Here is a 25796-nt window from a genome sequence, read left to right on the forward strand (position 1 = left end):
TGTGGGTTAGGATTTCAACAGATGAATTTTGGGGAAACACATTCAGTCTATAACACCTGAGTCTCAAAGAATCATGAAAGATGGAGACTCACGGCAGCGTGGTTTTGCTGACAGACCAAGGTTAACATAGACCCCAGAGGAATCTCTCCCATCGGACCAGAGTCCCACAGAACAATATTTCATTGCAAAAATGTAAGAGTTTGGGTTTCAATTTAGAGGAATATTTTTTTCTTACTCCTTGAGGGGCACTTACCAGAATGTGTTTTCACCGGACAGGTTTATTTAAAATAGGTCAGGTATCTGGGGTGCCTGGGTGGCTCAGTCGGTTAAGTGCTGACTTCGGCTCAGGTCATGATCTCACGGTTCATGAGTTCGAGCCCCGCGTCGGGCTCTGTGCTGACAGCTCAGGGCCTGCAGCCTGCTTCGAATTCTGTGCCTCTCTCTCTCTCTCTGCCCCTCCCCTGCTTTCTCTCCCTCTCTCTCTCTCTCAAAACTAAATAAACTAAAAAAAAATTTAAAATAAAAAAAATAGTTCAGGTACAGTTAATCGGTTGCTTAGTGACTTGACAATGGAGCTACATCTGAAAACATCTTGATGCTACAATTAGTGATTGCCAAGTTAGAAGGAGAAAATTCATGACTGCAAAAGAGAGACTTGCTTCTGTTGATAAATGAAGTGAATGAACACCTGTGGAAAACAAGGTTTCTAGTTTGTAAGTGCCACTTAATCAGTCATAGTAATGAAACCGTCTCTGAAGAGCACCGTATCCTTCCCCAAAGGGCTTTTTCTGTACATTCTCTCATTAAATCTGCTGATTTTACTGAAGAGCATCCTGTAGCAAGAACTTCTATAAACCTATAGTTGTTCACTGGCTGTTTCCTATGTGCTGGGCACCAGGGCCAGCACTTTGCACGTTGTCCACCCTGCTCTGACGCTGCCTCATGAGATAAAAGCTCTATTGTCCCATATTCCAGGTCCCATGTTAGGAGGCTCACACAGCACATTGCACCGGGAGAATTCATCAGTGCCTCTATCATCCCCGGCCTATGCCTTTGATATTATCCTTTCAATATTATTTACCCCATCACATTCCAACTATTTCTAAATACTACTCTTCCTTCATTGGTTGTTGGATCAAATACACCTTATTAGTTTAAAAAGAATCTTTCAGGGGCGCCTGGGTGGCTCAGTCGGTTGAGCGTCCGACTTCGGCCCAGGTCATGATCTCGCGGTTCATGGGTTCGAGCCCCGCGTCAGGCTCTGTGCTGACAGCTCGGAGCCTGGAGCCTGCTTCGGATTCTGTGTCTCCCTCTGACTCTGGCCCTCTCCCACTCGCACTCTGTCTTTCTCTGCCTCTCAAAAATAAAGAAACGTAATAATAATAATAAAAAAAAAACTTTTAAAAAGAATCTTCCCCTACGGTGTCTGCCTATCTTTCATTCGGAGAATCCTACGTGAATACCTGCACATTGCAGTGGTTCTGGGTAGCCCCCCCGGGCTTGTAGCCTGGTGCCACCACTTTCCAACTGAGCAAGTGACTTTACTTCCCTGTGCTTCCCTTAGTAAAATTAGGGGAATGATGGTGTATTTCATGAGGTTATGTGGGGGGGGGGGGGAAGACAGTACCTAAAATGGAATAAAATAGTGCCTGATGTAGTAAATACTCAGTAAACATTAGGTTTTCTAATATTACTGTTCCTATTGCTGTCATTGATTCCCAATACTTTCTCACATTTGCATTTTTAATTAAGTCTTTTCTCTAAATCTATTCTCTCTCTTATCTATATTTATATTAGATATGTTCGTGTAATATATATTCATATTATGTATATCATTTACATCTATAAAAATAACTTGCTGTCTTTCCCACCATCTGCCTCTAAACTTGTTACTCATCTGCAGTACTGAGTACTGAGTACTGCAGTACTCTTTGCAACCTTTCCTGACCCTCACTCCCTTCGGAGACGCCACCATGCTTCGTGACCTCCATCTTTAATATCCTTTGTGGCACTCATTACAGTTAGTTGCTTCCATATCTATCTCCCTAATAACTATGGACTCATTAGGATCAGGGACCATGTCTTATTTATCCTTTTAATCTCAGTACATTGCAGATTTCCAATTATTTTCAGTTAACGAATGGATGATTGAATTAACAATGCTTGAGGGGTGATATTATTCATTTTTAAAATGAAGTCTACACAACAGAGCAAGAAGAGGCTTTTAAAAATAATTAAGTCCATTCCCTCCCTTCCCATTATCCCTTCCTTTAGAGACGGGGAAGCAGAGGTACAAAAGGGTAAGACTCGCCTAACGTCACATTGATAGTAAGCGGCCAGAGTATGCGTGTAAAGTGCTCGGCCCTTGGCAGACAATCAGAAATAGTTGCCAAGGGCGCCTGGGTGGCTGACTCAGTTAAGCATCTGACTCTTGATCTCAGCTCAGTCTTGATGTCAGGGTCATGGGTTCAAGGCCCACGTTGGGTCTTGCGCTGGGCGTGAAGCCTACTTAAAAAAAAAAAAAAAAAAAGAGTTGCCAAACAAGAAATCCAAATCCTGCGTCTTTCTTACTGTGTTTCGTCCCTTTTCATCATTAGTCATTATATCAGTGAAGATGCTTTTAGCTACATACAAGTGACAGAAAATGCAATTCAGATTGGCTTAAATAATTGGCTCCTTTGATTTGAAAAGCTTTCTGTGTCTCTGTGTTGCCTCCTGTGGTATGAGCTTCATGCTAAAGCTGCCTTCTTCTTAAGGGCGGCTGCCACCTACCCTCAGGGCTATCTGCTTTGCCATCCACAACCAGAAAAGAGAGAAAGCGAGGATGAGGGGACAGCTGTGGATGGGGGTGGAGGTTACGGATATGGTGGGGAGGTTTCTTTTGGCGGGGATGAAAATGCTCTAAAATTGTGGTAATTGCTGCACAAATGTGTGAGTATCCTAAGACCCATGAAATGGTACACTTTAAGTGAATTGCATGATAGGTGAATTATCGCAATAAAGCTGTTTTGTTGTTGGTGTTTTTAAAGCTGTTTTTTGTTTTAAGTGAGAAAAACGGGGCTTCACTTGACAGCTCATCCTCTGGCAAGACCCAAGACATTTTGTGTGACCTTAATAGGAATTTAAGCTTGCTTTAGCCCACGTCATTTGTAATCGTCAGAACGACACGAACGTGGACATATTGAGATACATGGCCCCACTGTGCATGAAGTCTGAAGGTCGTCAGAAGAGAGGAGGAGTCGAGGACATCAGGGACACTCCTGTACCTGAAGAGGATTCTGATAGAGCTCAAGCATGAGGTATCCCTGGTCCCTTTGGCTCCCCTCCTTCCAGCATGGTGGGCAAGTGGGGGGAGTTCACTTATGTCCATTCTAAGCAGTCTCCTTGGCTGCTCACTTTCCACTGGTTCCTCTGTCGTCCTCTGCTCTCGGTCCCAGGCTGCTGCCTGCTTTCCTGCTCTTTACAGCCCGAAACTCAAGGACCCCAGTCACTCTCAAACAAATGTTGCCACCCTCGCCAGGGCATTTGTGGAGGTGTGGTAGTTTCATTTCATTTGTGGAGCAGGTAGTTAGGCCTGTTCTAACAAATGGTCTCGAAGCGGGTTGCTTAAAACAGCAGCAATTTACTCTTTCACAGTTCAGGAGCCTGGAGGTCTCGCATCAAGGTTTCAGCAGGGTTGGTTCCTTCTGGAATGAATTCCACGCCCGCTCCTAGCTTCTGAGGCCTGCGGGCCATGCTTGCTGTTCCTGGCTAATGATGGGTCTCTCTAATCTCTGCCTCTGTCTTCACATAGGCGTTTCTCTTCATCTGTATGTTTTCCTCCTTCCCGTCTGTTATAAAGGACACTAGTCACTGGATTGAGGGCACACCTTATCCAGGGTAATCTCCTCTAAAGATCTTTGCCTTAGGTATACCTGCAAAGGTTTACTCCAAATGAGATCACATGATGAATCTCCAGGGGGGCATGAGTTATTGGAGGACACTATTCAACCCATTACCAAAAGTGAAGAAACACTTCCATTTGGGGCCATCCTCTTTTGCCCCACTACAACATCACTACTCACAGTTACGTGGGCTAATCAGATTTTGCTGAAGTCTTGGCGAAAGTAAAAGGGAGCTAGAGCATATAAAGGGAAAACAACTATATGCTAACTGTGATTTTTTGAAATAAAAGGTTCCTCTAGAAATCAAACCTTTCATAGCCATCATACGAGGAGTAACGGATCTTCCACCTCAGGCCCATGAAGCATGGAGGAGGGCTCCCTTCTTCAAATGTCGATGGTACAGCTGTCCCTTCAATACTCCAGGGATTGCCCTCACCCTAGGGACCTTCCCTTTCCCCAGAAGGTAGTTCAGGGGACCCAGTCATCATTAATCATTTTCCTAAGTCTGAGTTATTTACTACTAGAGTCACCCCATGGGGGTGAGTCCAACAGGATGGTCCAAGGTAGGGTTGACAACATGGAGTACAGTAGAAAATCGGGACTAGGCACAGCACTCCATACCCAGTTGCTTTTGAAATAACACCACCCTTGAGAGTTACGGCTATGCCTCTTCCTTTTTCTAATTGTCTCCACATCTCTCAAGCATAGTTTCCCAAAACAATGGGGTTTGTAGTCATTTAGGTACCGTGAGAAGAGGTTCATTACTGAGCCATATATCCCTTAATATAAAGGCCACAGTAAGTTTTTAAAGGTGATATCCTTCTACAATCCTCCCTTACCTTTTCTTGGGGGTAGTGGAGATGGTGGTGGTTGTGGTAGTAGGTGATATAGGTGAGGGGGACAGTGGTTCATTGTCCTGTCATACGACCAAAGTCATTTCTGATTAGAGATCACTTATAAATCACTAGTCTTATTTCAGACGTAGTTCGCTTCCAAATTTTAAGTATATTCTTGCATACACAGGGCTCACAAAAGTACCATCTATTCATGAAACACACTAATGACTTTTACGTGCAGCCCAAACAAATAGTATTGGCCAACTTCTTCCTTCCCATTATCCTGAAATGTAAACAGAACCAAGATTTTATGTGTTATGGTCTCTATAATGTTGGAAATTCCTACACACGTATCAGCAGTATCTTTCAGGGCACATCTTCTTGGGTTAAGCCAACACCTTTCCTACTGAGGCCAAGGGGCTTCTTGGCCATATCTCCAATCCTTTATTTTCCCTTACCTGCTTCTTGTATTTAATTTCTGGCCTGAATTTTTATTGGCTTCGGCTTTATTTCCTGGAACAATTTCACTGTCACTGTTTTTGTTTCATTATGGAATATTTCATTCATATGAAAATTACGGAGACCTATAACAAGCAACCATTGTTCGACTTAAACAAATGTCAATATCTTGCATGCTTTGGGTTTTTTTTTTTAAATAAATAAAACATACGGATTCATTTGGGACCAGATAGGTGCAGGGTTTCCTTTCTTTTTTGTAACCTTCTTACTTACGTTAGTGTTTTAAAATTTGGTTAAGAGAAATTTTATTTTAAGAAGTAGCTAAGTTTCAAAAAAAAAAAAAGTAGCTAAGTTTCTTCAGAGAATGTTTTTCTTTTAAATAACAGGAAAGTGAGTCCTTTGGATGGTGGAGTCTGGCTGTTTCCATCCTAACCTTTTCTCATCCCGCAGCCCCTCCTGCCTGTCTCCTGCACGCCGTGGCTTGATTACTCCACCAATGACTCCTTACTTCCTATCTTCAACCCAGGTCTCTTTGGAATTCCAGACTTGTACATCCAGAGGTCACCTTGTTGTGCCACAGACCCTTCCATCTTAACATAACCCAGCAAACCCGTGATGTCCTCCAACTGCTCTTCCCCATCTCAGTGGATGGCACCATCGTTCATGCGATTAGGCGTCTCCGACACGCACATAACTGTGGCGCTTTATTCTTCGTTACTTCTCTAACTCTGTCAGCACGTCCTACTGATTCTGCCTCCTCAAATAGGTATCACACTTACGGACTTCTCTCTTCCTCTGTGACCACCACGCTAGTCTAAGGTGTCATCTACTTCTCTCACTGTAGCAACAGCTTCCCAACTATCCTCTGTCTTTCCTGGGGCCTCCAGCAGGTTCTCCACACAGCAGCCAGAGGAAGATTTTCGGAACACAAATCTGGTAAGACCCTATCCTGCTGGACTCTGATTCTTAAGATGAAAAAGAATGCTGCGTGGTCAGGGTAGTCTGGCCCAGGCTACTCCTCTTGGCCTCTTCTGTGACCCTCACTCTATGCCCCAGCAGCTAGGCTGTGAAAGCAATATGCCTAGGGGCGTCCGGGTGGCTCAGTTGGTCAAGTGTCCACTTTGGCTCAGGTCGTGATCTCACGGCTCATGAGTTCCATCCCGGCAATGGGCTCTGCTGTCAGGACAGAGGCCACTTTGGATCCCCCATCCCCCCACTCTCTCTGCCCCCTTCCCTGCTAGCGCACAAGCTCTCAGAAATAAATAAACATAAAAAAAAGAGAGAGAGCAATACGCCTATTCTACCCACAGCCTCTGCATGTGCTGTTGTTCCCTCCTTATGAAGTACTCACCAATTTATGGGGTTAACTTCTGTTTATCACTTAGATCTCAACTCACATGTTATGTCCTTAGGAGACTTCCCTGACCCCACCCCCCCAATCCGAGTCAAGTTTCTTTAATATCTGTTTGTATCTTTTCCTCCCGGGACTTTCCTCAGATATAATAATATGCTCTCTTGTTTATTTGATTAAAATTGATCTTCCCACCTCTCCATCCCCTACAAATATATTGTAAGATCTAATGAGGACGTGAATAAATAAGTGAATCTCAAGCTACGTGATTTATAGGTAGCCTTGTCGGGACCATGCAGAAACAAGCGTGATAATGCCGATAATAATGTTGTGGCATTCGGGGTGTCCATTCCTATGATCTCTCCTTCCTCTGTTTCAAAAATTACATCAAGGGGCACCCGGGTGGCTCAGTGGGTTACACGTCCGACTTAGTCTCAGGTCATGATCTGAAGTCCGTGAGTTCGAGCCCTGCATCGGGCTCTGTGCTGACAGCTTGGAGCCTGGAGCCTGGGTCGGATTCTGTGTCTCCCTCTCTCCCTCTTTGTCCCTCCCCCACTTGCACCCTGTCTCTCTCTTTGTCAAATATAAATAAAAATTAAAAATTAAAAAAAAAATAAATGAGGTGTTTCAAAAATAACATCAGGCCATAAGCTAATGATACCACTTGTATAATAAGATAAAGGAGAGGAAAGCTCCTGGCATAAGATGCTTGATGAGAGATAGACTATTAATTTTTGGTATCTTAGCGAAATGTAAAGAGCTGTGAATCCAAATTCCTGTTGTACCTCTTGAGTGTCCTTGGGGCGTCAGCCAGGAGTGACAAATGCTAGCCTCAGTGTCAGCCTCTCAAGCGACAATATGCTATCTTCTAAGTGAGTTGTAATCACTAGAAATGATACATCCACAGCGCCTGTACCATAGTAAGAGTAGGTAAATATTTGCAGACTAAAGAAACAACTTAATGCATCAATTAGTGAGAGTGAAACACCCTAATAGCAAATGCTCAGTGAATGGTAACCATAATAAGATGACAAAATGACTGGAAAGAATGCTTTCTTGTAAGAAAAAGGAGGTGGCGAGCCGATATGGGAATAAAGGATTGAAAATCGGTGGAGGGCAATCAATCCTGGACAATAATGCAGAAGAGGTTTCGTTTCCAGGCCGGGTGCTTGAGCAGCTTCGCTGTGTTAACGGCTCTAGGATGGGCCGACACCCACAGCCGGCTGTCTATCACGCAGTGTTACCTGATGTCCATAGGCAGCTATAGACAAAAATGAGTGGAGAGCCTCACAAAGGAAAGGATGAGCTAGAGACAGAGAAGCGGAACCAGCAGAGTAGGGGGGGGGGGAGGTGGGGCTGGGAGGCTGGGGTAGGTCAGAGAGGCCAAATGAGGAGGCGGTGGTCAGAGCTCCAAAGAGCAGTTCGGATGGCAACAAAACCACATTCTCTGTATCTAATGATAGCCATACGAAGGTCAAGGATGACTTTGGCAAAGCCCAGTTTTCAGCAAAGCAGGGGTGCAGGAGGCAGAAACAACTGAGCTGGGCAGTGAGTGGGCGGAGAGGACTACAGGCAGGGAGATTCTTTCAAGAAATGTGTCCCGAATTGGCAGAGGAGAGACCGGGTGTGGTAGTTTGAAGGGGAGTCAGGGTTGAGAGAGGGGTTTTTTGTTTATTTTGTTTTTAGGTGAGGAGGCGTAGCATCGTTACAGCCTGAGAAAGGAATTGGAAACAGTGGCCTGGAGAAAGAGAGGATAATGAATAGGTTGCAGTTCTAAAGAGGCATCAGAATGCCAGGCCTGCCGTCGTCAACCCCGTGGTACACCCCAAAATAAAAGAAAATGCATTCTTGATCTCCCTCCTCCATTCATCTGTATGGCCCTGGACCCTCTCCCTTGGCCTCCGCTTGCACTTACATTCTTGACCTCCTGCTGCATTGCCCTGACCTTTTGCTTTGCCTCTTATTTTCTTTAGCTTGCTCTCACCCTTAAGATCTGATGACTGATTTAGCTTCCCTGGCGCCCAGCCACTGTTCCCCTTGGCCGCACTACTTGCCTTCACCCTCAGCTGTTGCAACTCTTGGCCACCCTGAGGAAAGGCCCTGCCAAGCCCCCCTCCCTGACTCGTCCACGTGGAGGAGAAGGGTTTCCTGGGGGAGCTCACATCAAGAGGATGAAATCTGGGTGCAGGGGAAGGTGAGCTTTGAGGCCGGCGGGGAGGTGAGGCGGGAGCCAGAGGAATTTCCCCAGGAGGGTGACTTCAGTCTTCTCTTCAGTCTGATTCTGTACCATTCTGGCGTGTTTTGTTTTGTTTTGGTTTGGTTTGGTTTTTACCACGAGGATGTATTATGGAAAAAGCACAACTTTTGTTTTTAAAACAAAAACTGATAAATGAGGGGGAAGGAAGTGTGTTCATTCATTCATTCATTCATGCATTCATTCAACAGATACCTTTTGAGCCCCAGGCAGGCCATGTGCTGGCCACACTGGTGAACAGGCTCCATCCCTGATCTCAGGGCGCTTGCCACTGGGCAGGGGAGATGTGCAGACATTAAGCAAATAATTACTCACCTATTTACGTCAGTGTAAAAGTTGGGACTCTGGGAGGGTTGGGCCCTGAGTGCTACTGCTTTCACTGAAGGGTAGGAGGCAAGGTCATTTGCTCAGAAAGGAGACGGAGCTGGGTAGGGGGCTGGAAAGCCTGCTGAAGATTAGGAAGAAGTGTTGCAGGAAAGGGGTCGGGGGGAACGTGTTAACAAGAGCAGAACTGTGCATACTTTTTGCTTTGAAGGTTTCCAGATTCAAGTGCCAGAACTTGATTTTAAGCTGGCCATGTGTGTCGCATACTTGCTTTCAAAAAGCAAATCCCTTTTCTTTAGACTCTGTTAGTCATCATTTTTTCTTTTCATCTTTTTAACATGGCCAGCAACGATCTCCTTTTGCAGAAATATCTTCTCTTCACAGTGATTGTACCAATAGCCAATCTGGGTCTTCAGGACCGTTAAGTGACAGGATAGATTTTTAGATTAAAAACAACACAACTGTGTCCTCATTAGATTCTCGAGAGTCCTTCATCCCTCCCCACTGGGCTTTGGCAAACCCGGAACCATTGGCTTCCCAGGGCATTGGCACCTGGTTGAGCCTCAAAAGTGTATTACCAATAAATTGACTCCAGCTTTACCTAGCATATTTAAACAATAACAGCTTAATTATATTCTTGCAAATTATAGGTGCCCCACAACATATTTTTCATCTATTGTGCACCTTTCTTCGTATCATTCACTATTTTATGAGAATATATTTTCCGAATATTGGAAAAGAGAATTAGAAATAAAACCGGCATCTCCTAGGTTTTTCTCTTGCTGGAAGCAGTGCTTTATTTAATTTACCCACAGGCTTTATCGTCTATGTAGTGATTTCCAAATGTATTTCGAATTTGCTAGTGAGTGGTGTACAAAAATCAGGGTGTCTTCAGATATTAAAGGATAACAAAACAAGAGAGTGTGACAAAGAGAAGTATCTCACTAATAGTTTCCAGATAACTGGTTCATTTGTTTTGTATGTACCTTGCCTGCCTCCCTCCATTCATTTTGTTTGTGCTGCCCCGGATAGATATCTCCTGTAAAAACAATCTATTATGAGCTGTAAGGAGGGAGACAAGGAGAGACAAGATATGTCACTGAATTTTAAAAAATATCTGTATGTGTTTCACCTAATAGGCAAATAATACATGTTTATTACATTGAATTGAATTGAACCAGGATCAAGGGCATGTGGCTTACAGTTGAAATTCGGTTGCTTATGGTATCCGGTCGGATCAATAGTACTGGGGGAGGAAAGAGAAAGGAAGGAGGCAAAATATGAAACAAAGTGAGAAAACAAAAGCAAAGTGAAGAGCAAACAATTACAAAGATGGATATTAGTACATATCTACATTAGGTATACTGTTACATACGTTTATATGTATATCTGCTCCTACACCTATGTGTATATGTGTAGCAGTCTCCACATGTGTGTGTGCAGCAATAATAACATTACAGGGTCAAATGTTAATAAGTAAGAAATTGGGGGGCACCTGGATGGCTCAGTCTGTTAAGCCTCCAACTTCGGCTGAGGTCATGATCTCACGGCTCAAGTCATGATCTCACAGTACGTGCGTTCGAGCTCCGCCTTGGGCTCTGTGCTGACAGCTCAGAGCCTGGAGCCTGCTTCAGATTCTGTCTCCCTCTCTCTGCCTCTCCCCTGCTCGTGCTCTGTCTGTCTCTCTCTCTCTCAAAAATAAATAAACATAAAAAAAATTTTTTAAATAAGAAGTCGAGTTCAACTTCATCATATTCTATTTCTTTCATTTTTTTTTAAAGTTTATTTATTTTGAGAGAAAGGGGAGGAGGGGCAGAGAGAGAGGAGACAGACTGAATCCCAATCTGCTGACTGCACAGAGCCCCATGCGGGGATTCGACTCACAACCGTGAGATCATGACCTCAGCCAAAATGAAGAGTTGATGTTTAATCCACTTAACAGGCTGTGTCACCCAGGCGCCCCTGTATTTCTTTCATTTAAAAATTTTTTTAAATTTTCATTATTATTATTATTATTATTATTTTATTTCTTTCATTTTAAACTAACACCTCAGTTTCCGGGCCCCTCCTGTCACACTGTCATCCTCCTTCCGTGTGAATAGAAGGCATATCCGTGACCTAAAGCACCGCCACTTCCTGCAAAATACTTTCTCCTTCCAGTGAAGGGCCTCACTCATCCGTGGGCCGATCCTCTTAACTTCGTACTGATTTCCAGAGCCTCCTATTGCATTTAGGCTCCGTGTCACCTGTGCTGTAGAAGGCCAGGGTGAAATCCAAATAAAGGTTTAAAAAGCCAACAAGGACAGGAAACAGTCACAAGTTAGTGTTGTGGCCAGTTGCCCAGTGTCAGAACCCCTTTCCTGTGTTTGAGAGGTTCCTCACCTTTGAGTCTTGGTCGGGTGGTTCAGACACTGATTATTACAAAAGCTGAGTAGGTCAGCCACTTGCTTTCCTCACCTCCTTTGGAGCGAGGGCCAGAAGGAATGCGTGGGTCTCCAACACGCCCCCGTCCAGGGGCCACAGAGACTTGGGGGACGCGCTCTCTGGCTGCAGCAGCTGCAGGAGAGCCAGTGGCGTGGACAGAGCCCACGCTCGCCTTGTCCCCCACAGGCCGCAGTGCTCGGAGAGGGGGCAGTGACGGCTCACTTAGACCAGCCCTCCCGTGGAACAGGGGCATTTTCTAGCTCTGTCACCCTGCACCAGATTCCCCACCCAAGGCCTTAGGGAGCTCCTGGATTCCTTTCCATGGAGAAGAAAAAGCTGCCCCCTGCTGGCAAGTGCAGGGCTCTGCTTCATCCCTTCAGTTGGTCCCGAGCGATCTGTGCTCCTTTTCATGGGTTTCTGTTCTGTCAAAATTCTTCAAGGTTTGCCGTCTACAGCTACAAACCCTTGCTGGTATAATAAGGCTACCCACGTGTCCAGTTATACCCATAAGCCTTTTTGTAGTATTATGCACCTCTTAAAATATAGAATTCTTTTAACATAATTTTATTTTTGAGAGAGAAAGAGCAGGGGAGAGAGAGCAAAGAGGGAGGGAGAGGGAGAGAATTCCAAGCAGGCTCCGTACTGTCAGCACAGAGCCGGTCGCAGGGCTCAGTATCACAAATCGTGAGATCATGACCTGAGCCGAAGTTAAGAGTCCAATGCTTAACCAACTGAGCCACCCAGGAACCCCTAAAATTCTTTTTAAGTCATTCTGTTATATTATCTGGCATTACCATAGGACCTCTTATAATATCCTCCCCAAATAACAGAACTAGCCAACATTTGCTATTTAATCTAAAGCCTCGGTCTCCTGACCCAAAGTAAATCATTAGCTTACTTACACTTTTAAATGTCCACCTTCAAGATTAAATGGCTCAGCTGCCAAAGCCTAAATGAGATATTTTAAAAGTTAAGCTTATCTCATCGTGGGAAAGAGGAAAAGGAAGACAGTAGTTATCAGCTTGCACCTGAGGGAACCCTTAAAGTATACGTAAGACAACACCCATTCCTGGGGAGAATACACTGGGGCACCGGTGGCCCCACTCCATCTTCCACTGACAGATTACAGCTTCACACTTGCTGGGCATCTTTTCCAACCGGACTACGGTCACAGGAGCAGCCACCGCCAGTGAGATCGCACCCGGCTCCCACTATACTCACTGGGCTTACTTCAAGGACATGGCCAAATCCTACTAAATCTTGGTGCTCACCTCCTCCGTTAAACCTCCTAATTGAGTTTATGGGGCCAGGTGAATGCAGGCAGGCGTCTTCTGGTCACCTGCCATCTCCTGAGGGCTCCTTTCCATACTGTTTTCTATATCCTATCGGTTAACCGAAACCTGAGCCTCTCCCTCCCCTTCCGCTCACCCCTGGGACCTCTAGAAGTCCTGCACCATAAGCCTCAATCTTTCTTACCTTCAACTTCTTTCCTGGACATTTGCTTTATCTCCTTCACATCGCTGAAATAACCCCCAGGTGACATCATTTCCCTTGCAACCTGGGGGCTGCTTCTTTTTGTGCTCACCAGAGTCCTTTCTGTATTAACAGAAGGTGGTGTGGACAAGTGTTGCCACAGTTATCCGAAACAGGCATCTCCTGAAGTGCTCACACCTTACCTCCCCAAAGACCTGGAGCTGGTAATGATCACATCTCCTTTTATGTGGGTCCTTCTCGAGAGAAAACACTAGTCTCTCCCATCTTGTTGATGGCTTGTTAATATCCTCTCCCAGTGTGTGGATTGTCATTTTACTCTGTGCAGTGTCTTTTGATGAACACAAGCTCTTAACTTTAGTGTAATTAAGTCCATCGATCTTACCATCTTACGTGGTTTATGCACTTTATACAATATTTACAAGGCGACTTTTATTTACAGTTTGCAGTTGACCTTTATTTACTTATGACTAATATTAGAATTTATGACCTTGAAGTCATAAAGATAGTCTGTTTTATTATATTTATAAAGCTTAATAATTTTGGCTTTCTCATTTAGATTTTTAATCTACCTGATTATTTTTTATTTATGTTGTGAGAAGTGCACTCAATTTTGTTTTTCTTTAAAAGGATCGTCAATTTCCCAGGATGATTTATTGAAAAGAAAATCATCATTTCCCTGTTGACCTGCAATACTACCCCAATCTTATTTCAACAGCCTGTATATTAATGTATCTGTTTGGGAAGTCTAATTTGTATTATTGGTCTATTTTTCTCTGCCTGCACCAATGTGTGCTTATGTACTTTAATTTGATAATACCTTATGTAAACGATGTCTACTTGTCATCTCACCTTTTTTTTTCTTCAAACGTATCTTAGTTATTCTCAGCTCTTTGCATTATGCAGAATTTATAATTAGCTTATTAATTTTCAAAAAAGAAAAACATGTTGGATATATGGTTAGTATTTCACTGAATCAATTTAGAGAATTGACCTTTTTTAAATATTGCACTTTCCACTCAATGAACATCGTTTATCTTTCCATTTTCTTAGGCCTCTTTAAACATCATTCGGTAAAATTTTATGCATTTATCCAGAAAGTTCTTGCCTATGTTATGTCATTTTTGATATTAGATACTTCTTTATGTGTTTTATTTAAATTCAAGTTAGTTAACACAGAGTGTCGTCATGGCTTTAGGAGTAGAACCTAGTGATTCATCTCTTACATATGACACCCCGTGCTCATCCTGAAAAGTGTCCTCCTTAATGCCCATCACCCATTTAACTCATTTCCCCTCACCGCCCCTCCAGCAACCCTCAGTTTGTTCTCTGTGTTTAAGAGTTTCTTACAGTTTGCTTCCCTCTGCCTTCGCTTCCCCTATGTTCATCTGTTGTGTTTCTCAAATTCCACATACAAGTGAAATCATATGATATCTCTTTCTCTGACTGACTAATTTGGCTTAGCTTAATACCCTCTAGTTCCATCCACATTGTTGCAAATGGCAGGAATACAAGATGCTTTTCATTGCTGAATAATACTCCATTGTGTGTGTATATATATATATATATATATATATATATATATATACCACATCTTCTTTATCCATTCATCAGATGATGGACATTTTGGATCCCTCCATAACCTGGTTATTGTTCATAGTGCTATAAATGTTGGGGTTCATGTGCCTTAATGCTATAAATATTGGGGTTCATGTGCCGTACTGCTATAAATATTGGGGTTCATGTGCCCCTAGAATCAGCATTTTTGTATCCTTTGGATAGTTCAGTTGCTAGTCGTAGGGTAGTCTATAGTAATTTTTTGAGAAACCTCCATACTGTTTTCCAGAGTGGCTGCACCAGTTTGTGTTCCCACTAGAGGTGCAAAAGGGTTCCCCTTTCTCCACACCCTCACCAACATCTGTGGTTTCCTGAGTTGTTAATTTTAACCATTCTGACACGTGTGAGGTGGTACCTCATTGTGGTTTTGATTTATATTTCCCTGATGATGAGTGATGTTGAGCATCTTTTCATGTGTCTGTTAGCCATCTGGATGTCTTCCTTGGAAAAGTGTCTATTCATGTCTTCTGCCCGTTTCTTCACTGGATTATTTGTTTTGGGGGTGCTAGGAGTTTGGTAAGTTCTTTATAGATCTTGGATACTAACCTTTATCTGACATGTCATTTGCAAATATCTTCTATTCCATATGTTGGCTTTTAGTTTTGTCGATTGTTTCCTTTGCTGTGCAGAAGCTTTTTATCTTGATGAGGTCCTAATAGTTCATTTTTGCTTTTATTTCCCTTACCTCTGGAGACATGTTTAGTAAGAAGTTCCTGTGGCTGAGATCAAAGAGGTTGCTGCCTGTTTTCTTCTGTAGGATTTTGATGGTTTCCTGTCTCACATTTAGGCCTTTTATCCATTTTGAAATTATTTTTGTGTATGGCATAAGGAAGTGGTTTTATTCTTCTGCATGTCACTGTCCTGTTGTCCCAACACCATTTGCTGAAGAGATTGTCTTTTTTCCATTGGATACTCTTCCCTGCTTTGTTGAAGATTAGTTGGCCATGTATTTGTGGGTCCATTTCTGGATTCTCTATTCTGTTTCATTGATCTTTGTGTCTGTTTTTATGCCAGTACCATACTGTCTTGATGATTACAGCTTTGTAATTAAAGTCTGGAATTGTGATGCCTCCAAGTAGAATTTAACAGTACATTAAAAGAATTACTCACCATGATCAAGTGGGACTTATTCCTGGGCTGTAGGACTTGTTCAATATTCACAAATCAATCAATGTGATATACCACATTAATAAAAGAGAGGATAAGAACAATCTGATTCTTTCAATGGATGCAAAAAAAGCATTTGACAAAATACAGCATCCTTTCTTGATAAAAACCCTCAGGAAAGTAGGGATAGAAGGAACATTTCTTAACATCATAAAGCCGAAATGGAAGGCCCACAGCTAATATCATCCTCAATGGGGAAAAACTGAGAGCTTCCCCCTAAGATCAGGAACACGACAGGGATGTCCACTCTCACCACTGTTGTTTACCATAGTGTTGGAAGTTCTGGCCTCAGCAATCAGACAACAAAAATTGTCAAGGAAGAAGTCAAACTTTCACTCTTTGCGGATGACATGATACTACATGGAAAACCCAAAAGACTCCAAAAAACTGCTTGCACTGATACATGAATTCAGCAAAGTCACCGGATATAAAATCAATGTACAGAAATCGGTTCACTTCTATACACCAATCATGAAGCAGCAGAAAGAGATATCAAGGAATCGATCCCATTTACAATTGCACCCAAAACTATATTATTATTTTAAAAAGTGTCTGTTTAATTTTATTTTTCAACTGCTGCTGGCATGTGAAATGCATGCCAACATTTATTGGCAGCAACTTTGCTATAAAAGCTCTCTGGTTATTTCACTTTTTAAACTTTTTTTTGAATGTTTATTTATTTTTGAAGGAGAGAGAGATGGAGAGTGAGTGGGGGAGGGGCAGAGAGAAGGAGACACAGAATCCGAAGCAGGCTCCAGGCTCTGAGCTGTCAGCACAGAGCCCAACATGGGGCTCGAACTCTAACCGTGAGATCATGACCTGAGCCGAAGTCGAACGCTCCACTGACCGAGCCACCCAGGCCCCCATCTCTCTTGCTGTTTCTAATTTTCTGTAGCATCTTTTGCGGTGTTTCTGTACAAAATCACATCACTTGCAAATAATTTTAATTTTGTTTCTTCCTTTCTAGTCCTTGTAGTTTTCCTTTTTTTGCGTATAGGCATGCTAAATTTGAAGGAACTGTGTGGTGTTGTAAGCAGATGTGTTACAAAATTCCACTTTCATATCTGTATTTCTTCTCAATAGTTCATTGTTAGTGAGTGGAGGGGTAAACATATGATGATGAATGCTCAACAAGACTATTAAATGTCATATTAATGAAAATTTCTAAGATGTTACAGATATTACAATGCTATCTCATCTTGATGCCAGTAAGTAAACTTTACAGAACTATCAAGTGGTGCCTCATTAAAAACGCCATTTGAAGGTTGTCCAGTGGCAAAATGTTGACTGCTATGACATCTGATTTTCTCCAACTAGCAAGCAAAATTTTGATGTTAGTAACATCATTTCTTACAACACACTTGAGAGCAGGTGTTTGCCTTTGTATTGTTGTTGCCTAAAAAAAAAAAAAAAAAAAAAGACAGACTGCATCTTTCAACTGTTAAGTCAAGCTTTGGCAGTTGAGTTTCCGTGAAACAGTTTCTTCTGCAATAGCGTATTAACGTTCTAAGTTTGAGTGGTATGTTTCTCAGTGTTTAATTTGTAAATTTATTTGCTTTTATAGTGGTATAAGAATTATGATTATGCATTGTTTGTGCCTAGTTTTATTACATATTTAAGGAATGTTGTAGTTAAAATAGTTTTAATAAATCTTGGTTGCCTCTGAGGATTTTTCCTTTTGAAATAGTCTCTCATCTTCTTACTTACGCGTGAGAAATTCTGTTCTAATGAGCTGGGAGGCTCTCCTTGCTCTCACCTTGGAGGACCCTGGCTTTGCTGCCGTTCCTAACTGTGTAAGTTACCTACTCGCATTGGGTGGGTGTACCTGACTGCATCTGTTTCTCCACTGTGGGGCTCCTGAGTGCTCTTTTTAAAATGCAGATCTGATTGTAATCTTTGTCTCCTTAAAAGTATTCAGTAACTTTCCTTTATTTTTAAGATAACACCAAAAGTTATTTTTTTTAGTTTTTCTGAGATCTAATTGACATACAACGCTGGATAAGTTTAAACATACAGCATAATGACTTCTCGTGCACATATTGCAAAATGATCACCGTAGTAAGTTACCATCAACTCAAACAGGTAACAAAGAAAATTTTCCCCTTGCGATGAGAACTTTCGGATCTACTCTCTTTCAAAATTCTTAACGTAACTAGGAAAGTTGTGCATAATGCAGTGCCTCCCCACCTCTCTAAATTTATCTTTGCACACTGCTCCATTTACAGGTGACTTCATCCTTCCAACTGCTCAGTCAAAAAGCCCGGAGTCACCCTCGACCACTCCCAATTATGTACCACATCCGTAGATCGTTCGGGCTCTACTTTCAAAATATATAGACTCTGACCATTTCTTGTCTCTCTCATACTGTTGTGTGGTCCATTCCACCAACACCTAGTTACAATTCTGGAATCATTTCTTGATTCGTGTCCACGCCCTTACTCCTTTATTAGTTTTCTGTTGCTGTAACAAATTATCACAAACTCAGCATCTCAAAGCAACGCTAATTATTATCCCACAGTTCCGTGGCAATCCTGTAGGTTTGACTGGTTTTCTGATCCAGGAACTATAAAGTCAAAGGTGTCTGGAAGCTCTGGGGAGGAACCCGCTTCAAGCTCATGCGAGTTGTTGGCAGAATTCAGCTCTGCGTGGATGTAGGCAGCCTGGTGTTTCTGCTGAGAAACGGACAGGCTGAGGGTCTTTGCAGCCTGGTGGCTGATGCTCCAACGGCTGAGCTGGCTCTCATTGAGCGTGGGGGAAATACACGCACCCGCAATGCACTGCAATAGAGTGTTTACTATATAATGTGCTGTGTGTGTACTTTAAGGAAACTGTTTTAGATATAAATGGTGTTATAACAAATGAGTGCTGCATACATAGGCCGGCTTTAAAGGATGTACGTGTGCTCTCGTATGACTGTTTAATATTAGGCTCTGCCCCTGCCATACTGTAAGCTTTGACCGCTCTATCCTCAGTGCTAAACACAGTGCCTGGAGCAGAGGAAGTACTCAGTAAGTATATATTGAATAAATAAGTGAACAACAGTTTTATATTGGTCACTAAATCCAGACTACAAAAATGTTTTGAATCTCAGGATCAGTTAAATGTTGTCTTCATGATCAAGATAAAATCGTTGAGCCTATAATATTTCTGAGTGGATTTGGGGAGAAAATATGTCTTTTGGATGTAAATTTCTGCTGCTGATGCAATAGTCCTGGGGCAGATTAACCAGAGATGAGCAGGTCCTGCCCGGAGAGATAGATGCAGGCCAAGACCTGAGCCCGTGGCAGGCTGGGGCTGCTGTTATACTTGGCTCACTGGTTTGGGTGATACTTTGAGACAGATCTGTTCTTTAGATCTTGTCCTTCTGGCAAGAACGCAAGGATGGTGATCCAACAAGGACGGTGATCCAACAACAATCAAGCCTTGGTCTAACAAGGAGGCCTACTACTGCAGTCAGCCCAAACACAGTCACCCCAAGGGAGACTGTGTAGACTTTCAAACTATATTACCTTAGAACTTCTAGAAGATACTAGAAGGTATCGTGTGGGGGATGGGCCAGTCAGCCTTCTTTCTGAATTTTCTTCCTGAATTACCACTCTCTTTGAGGAGGGCTCTTCTTCCTTTTGTGAGGGCTTGCTATGGAGGGCTCGAGTCCATCTTTAAATCCACTCAGCTAGTAGAGAAGACATCCAGATTAAATTGTGCGAAATAAGGAGAATTAACTACTGCCAATTGTGAAGATTTTTCTCTGCTTCCAATGTCATAGAAGCTACAGGGTTAGGGTTATACGAATACTAATTATAGAAGCTATCGTATAGGGTTATACTAATTTGCGGGACCTAGTCCATAAACTAGAAAATACTCAGTAAGCTAGTGAGGAGCAGGACTCATAATTAGCCTACCTCTTTAAACAGGAATACTCATTCCACATAAAAAAGTAGGCTCGTATTTGTTCGATTTGTACACTCAACAGACATTTAAAATAATCATTCAATTTTTGTCAACAGCCTGAAAAAGAAAGTTATATTGGATAACCCCCCTCTGGGTGTTCCCTGGGTTTCCATGGATTTCCCCAATACACATCAGGGTCAAAGCCAAGTAGACAAAACCAGTTTGTGGTGAGGGCTAATGATTTGCCATACGATTTTAGATGCAGTTTTCTGATCTTTCTGGGAACAGTTCCCTGATCTCTGACAGAAGGGGAACATTTCTCCTTCAGGGTTTTGAGAAACAATCAACAAGCTAATTATAAAACACTTTGCCAAAAAAAATACCATGCCACACACAAGCGCTCAATAATAAAGGCTGCTTTGTAACTTCAGAACGTCTTGAAAGTTGATCAGATAGGATGAGGGTGATGTTGAGTTTGGGGCTAATGTTTGGGTTAGATTTTGCTTTCTTTTCCTGAGGGGTGGTCCTGTGAGGAGGGCTGTATTTTACCGGGGTTAGTGACTTAGGTCTAGCCGTATAGTGTGGCAGGCATTTCAACAAGCAAAGGAAAGACAGCAATGACTAAATAGCTCTTGCCTTCAAGGAGCTTAGCAAATGGGGAAAGTAGAAAAATGTGCATTTACAACTCCATGTGAGAAGTGCTTTGAGAGTATTGATGCTTGTGCTGTAAAATATACAGTATAGCAGCTAAAACCTGAATTTGTAAAGGGAAGAAGATAGGAGAATATGGTCCCAGAGGAGTAAAGAAAGAGAAAGCCAGATATCTTAGAGGAACTAAAAGCAGTTCTGTTTGGCTGAGGTGCAAAGAAGAGTGGCCTCACTCTGGAAGCTTTACTCCACATTAGGGATTTTAACTTTATCCTAAGGACAGTAGGTAACCATTAAAAGGTATTAAACAGGGAAGCGACATAATCTGATCTGTGTTTTAAAGGGTCACTGTAGAAAGGTGTTTTGAAAGGTCACTATGTTATGTGTATCTTACCACAATATAAAGAAAAAAACCTCACTATGGGGTGCCTGGGTGGCTCAGTCAGTTAAGTGTCTGACTTCGGCTCAGGTCACGATCTCACGGTTTGTGGGTTCGAGCCCCACGTCGGGATCTGTGCTAACAGCTTGGAACCTGAAGCCTGCTTTGGATTGTGTGTCTCCCTCTCTCTCTGCCCCTGCCCCACTCTCTCTCTCTCTCTCTCTCTCTCTCTCCCAAAAATAAACATTAAAAAAAAACTTAAAAAAAACCAACCTCACTATGGACAATTTTTCTATGAAAGGAGATAATGGACTTTACCAAAATTAAAACCTTTTGCTCTGTGAAAATGTATGTGAAGAGGACGAAGAGAGAAATTATAGACTGGAGGAAAAAGTTTTGCAAACCACACAACCAACACAGGATTTGTATCTAGAATATGTAAAGAATTCTTAAAACTTGACAGCAAAAAACAGCAACAACAAAAAATAATGCAGTTAGAAATAGACAAAAGACGTGAGCAGTCATGCTACTGGGGAGGATATCCAGATAGCAAACAAGCACATGGAAAGAGGTTCAAGATCATTAGCCATTAGGGAAATGTATGTTCAAACTCTGGTGAGGTATTACTACACATCTATCAGAATGGCTAAAACAAAAAATAGTGAGAACACCAAATGCTGGTGAGGATGTGGAGAAACTGGATCATTCACACTTTGCTGCGAAAATGTAATTGGTATAGCCACTCTGAAAAATAGTTTGGGAGTTTCTCATAAAACCAAACGTGTAACTACATACCACCTAGCAATTATATTTTTCGATATTTATCCCCAAATAAATGAAAACTTATGCTCACACAAAAACCTCTCTGTGGATGTTCACAGCCATTTTCTTTGTAATAGCCAAAAAGTTGGAATCAGTCTAGATGTCCTTCAACAGGAATGTTTAAACAAACTGTCTTACGTACTCCCCCTAAAAACTCCTCAGCAATAAAAAGGAACAAACTATTGATACATCCAACTTGGATGAGCCTCCAGCTAATTATACTGAGTGAAACAAAGCCAATCCTAAAAAGTTACATACTGTATGATTTCATTTATATAATATTTTTGAAATGACAAACATTAGGAATGGAAAACAGAAGAGAGACTGCCAAGGGTTAGGAACCAGGAAGGTGCAGGCTGTGCTAGAGGGAACAGTTTAAAAAGAAGGACAGGGGCGCCTGGGTGGCTCAGTCGGTTGAGCGTCCGACTTCGGCTCAGGTCGTGATCTCGCGGTCCGTGAGTTCGAGCCCCGCGTCGGGCTCTGGGTTGACGGCTCAGAGCCTGGAGCCTGTTTCAGATTCTGTGTCTCCCTCTCACTGCCCCTCCCCCGTTCATGCTCTGTCTCAAAAATCAATAAACGTTAAAAAAAAATTAAAAAAAAAAAGGACGAACCGAAGGGTCTTTATGGTGTTGGAACTCGTTTGTGGTGGTTGATGCACCAATAAACACAGGTAATGAAACCGTATAGAACTTAATATGCACATGCGTGTCTGCCCGCCACACACACATTACTACAAGGAAAGCCGCTGAATTCCAAATAAAAGAGGTGCATTGTATCAATGTTAAAACCTCAGTTATGACTGAGTTATCGTTTTGCAACATGTTACTTTTCAGGGGAGCTGGGCAAAGTGTACAAGAAATCTCCCCACAATATTTCTTACAACTGCATGTGAGTCCACAATTACCACAATAAAAAATTCAATTAAAAGCCACTCTGCCTTGTAGACGACAAGCTCTGGGGAGCTCGGAAAAGAGATTGCGGGGCTGCACCTCCAGAATTTCTGACACAAGTGGTCTGGGGTGGGGCCTGAGAATTTGCATTCCTAGCAAGTCCCTGGGTGACACTAATACTTCCGGTTGGGGAGCTGCACTTTGAGAACCACGGAATTAGAGGGTCGTTGTGGCTTTCCCCCACTTAGGGGGAAAAACAGAGTTTGGCTTTTCCTCAGTGTTGCTTTTCACAAAGCCTTGAGTCTCCTGATGGGTTTCTGCAAGGCTAGGTCTCTGTGTTCCAGAGCAGAGTTGAAGTACCTGGTTGGTGCGCAAAGAATGACCTGGCTGGTAGCATTAACATAACCTAGGAACATGCTAGAAATGCGTAATTTGGGGCTTCCACCTAGATTTAGCGACTGGGCTGGGGCACTACAGTCTGTGTTTTAACAAGTCTAGCAGGTGCATTCTGTGCATGCCAAAGTTTGAGGACCCCTGGATTAGAGAGAGGCAAGAGAGGACGTTGCGAAGCTATTTAGGACCTTCTGAGTTAATACTAACAAGCATAAAGGGCTTTCCAGGTGTATCTGATTTCAAAACAAGATACGGCAAAGGAAAAATCAAGGTGTGGCCTCCGCAGGGTAGTGGATATTGACGTCTAGTCTCAAGAGTAGACAGAAGGCAACACTAACTTACCTCCTTCACAGCCAGCACTGGTCTAATCAACCAATTAAGGGATCATAAAGCACACAGAAAGAATAAGCCCAAGATTGACACTAAGTGGCAATTAGGGGTATTAGGCAGTGCCCATTATATGCTCAGAAACATATCAACATGTTGATTTTAAGAGGGAATACGACCAGACAGTGTTCATGAACTGCCAGGCTTTCCAGGGCCTCTTACTTACTTCAAGTCACAGGATCAGTTGGCCCTTGAACAATCACCTTTCAGGTTGGTTAATTCCACCAGCCCAGAATTCAGTCTTTCAGCTACCTATTGAAGGCCTGTGCTGGTTTTTCCATTATGTGCGGTGAGGGTTCTGGAAGTAGAGCACAGTATCTGATTTCTCAGTTCCCTTCTATTCCTAGCTGCGATTTTAGATGTGGCTGGCTGTCAACATTCAGAGACCCGTTAAGTCACTGGGGACCACAGCTCAGGGTGCATGCATGAGCAAGTGAGTTTATTACCAACTTTGTGCACATGAGTCATCACTGCTCTATTTGTGGAACAGGGCAAAGATTGCCGGGTCATCACCAACGCCTGACTTGGTTGGCTCAACAGCTACCCAAGTGGATATGAAGTTGGAATAATTTTACTCATTTATTGCTCTGCTTGCAAAGTAACCAGTAAAATGTCTAAAATTTATAACACTTTCTCAATACATTGTCAAGGGAAGGGGCACCTGGGTGGCTCCGTCGGTTAAGCGTCTGATTTCGGCTCAGGTCGTGATCTCACGGTCTGTGAGTTCGAGCCCCGCGTCAGGCACTGTGCTGACAGCTCAGAGCCTGGAGCCTGCCTCAGATTCTGTGTCTCCCTCTCTCTGACCCTCCCCGTTCATGCTCTGTGTCCCTCTGTCTCAAAAATAAACATTAAAAAATATTTAAAAAAATACATTGTCAAGGGAAAACAGACAGCTCTCAAAAATGCTCCTTTGTGGAGAGTTTCCCCATGGTCTTCTGAAATCTCTTACTAACTTCTGACTTCATAAAGAAATAGTATGGTGTAGAGGAAAGAACCCAAGGGTTGAAATCAAACAGATTTATGTTTAAATAGCAGAGGTGGCACTTAATAGTTGTTTAACTGGTCAGGTGCTTAAATTCTCTGAGCCTCAAGCTTCCATCCATAATATGGGCTCAAATGTGTGGTTAACTTGACAAAAACAAAATGATAATGTACAGAGCCTGGCATGCATTAAGGCACAAAAACATCTTGGTTCATTTCTCCTAGAGTTGAAGGTAATTGCTTGGTCTTGGTGTGAGTCTTTCCCCCATAAACTTAATAATATCTGGGAAAATTCAGGTGGCCGTATGACAGGTCCACTTTTCTTTTTCTTGTTTCCTTTTCTCCACTGTTTCAGTCAGCATAAAGTCCGTTCTTTTGAGGTTCAGTCCTCCCTAGTCCATTTGCCAAGGATCCTGTCACTCCTTTTATGGTCTGAAAAGTGATATTCATATCTGGGAGGCATCCAAAACGTAATGATACTCCAGCTCATGTTTGTCAGACAGAGCTACAAAAAGCAGACTATAAAATATTAAAAGGAACAAGATTGTTTTCCTATACCCTCAAAAGAGCTGAATAAAAACACCAACTGAATGTTTTCACCAGTATGACCCAAATCATACTACGATATATGAATCTAACAAAATAATGTAGTAGGACACCAATTGCTAATATCCAGCTCTACAGATAATAGTAAAACTCACTCTCTGTGGTGTGCGTTATTAGGCCTTTGGTAAACCTGAAAATAAGTTGTCCTGTAAAGTAAATATTTAAAATATGTTGGGAGAGTGGAAACCGGCAGATATAGAATCTAGCCGAAAATCAGTTTTATTAGACAGCCGTAATATTTTGCAAAATGTCATGCAAATGCCTTTTGGCTGGGTGTGCATTTCCTACCACCCTCGCTGTTTCAGGCCCACCAGCCCACCTGCTTCATATATTTCAAGGCTTACCAAGCCCTGTAGGCATTTAAATTTGCCGACCCCAGTCCCAGGGGGGATATTTAGATCAGAGTACCGGGTTCCTGCTCAGACAGCTGGGCTTCAACAGCAGGACCCTTAGCAGCACATCCGAGCTAGCTTTGGGTAAAGTTTTGCCTCCTCAAAACAGAGATGGTCACAGTTTCCTATAGTTATTAATCTTCAAGTAACTTGACTCTACTGTCTTTTGCTCCTCCAGACTTTCCAAAATTCTTGTAAAAAATGTCTGTATTAACTTTGATCTATGTGAATGTTTACCATGTTTAATGTGCTTTTGTTTTCCTGTTTGGACTCGGACTGATGTAGAGCCAGATCGAACACAACTACAAAGGAAACCCAAGCTCAGTATGTGTGTCTACCAACATCCATACACAATAAAAGGAAATCAAGGGTCACCAGGCATTTAAAGAAAATCCACACCGTGGAAGAGAAAGACCAGGATGAACAGAAGAAATACTCTAGAAAAGAGGAGATAACTTGATGAACAAAAAAGAACTTATACTTCAAAAAACAATTAATATTAAAATTGAGTTTGGGGGAGGTAGGCGGGGTTGGGGAGGGACAGGTGATGGCGATTAAGGAGTGCACTTGTGTTGAGCACTGGGTGTTCTATGGTGTTGA

The 25796-nt window shown here is 42.6% G+C and overlaps 1 long non-coding RNA gene across 2 annotated transcripts; it reads left to right on the forward strand.

Moving 5' to 3' along the window:
* Positions 1-37: 37 nt before the first annotated feature.
* On the forward strand, positions 38-25676 carry LOC122240095. Of its 2 annotated transcripts, none has more exons than XR_006219423.1 (3): positions 38-192; positions 3047-3299; positions 25482-25676. It is a non-coding gene; the product is annotated as an uncharacterized LOC122240095 (long non-coding RNA). The 2 variants fall into 2 exon arrangements; XR_006219422.1 differs by lacking the exon at positions 25482-25676 and adding an exon at positions 8217-8343.
* Positions 25677-25796: the final 120 nt, after the last annotated feature.

This window comes from Panthera tigris, chromosome B4 (genome assembly GCF_018350195.1).
Source record: "Panthera tigris isolate Pti1 chromosome B4, P.tigris_Pti1_mat1.1, whole genome shotgun sequence".
NCBI lineage: Eukaryota > Metazoa > Chordata > Mammalia > Carnivora > Felidae > Panthera > Panthera tigris.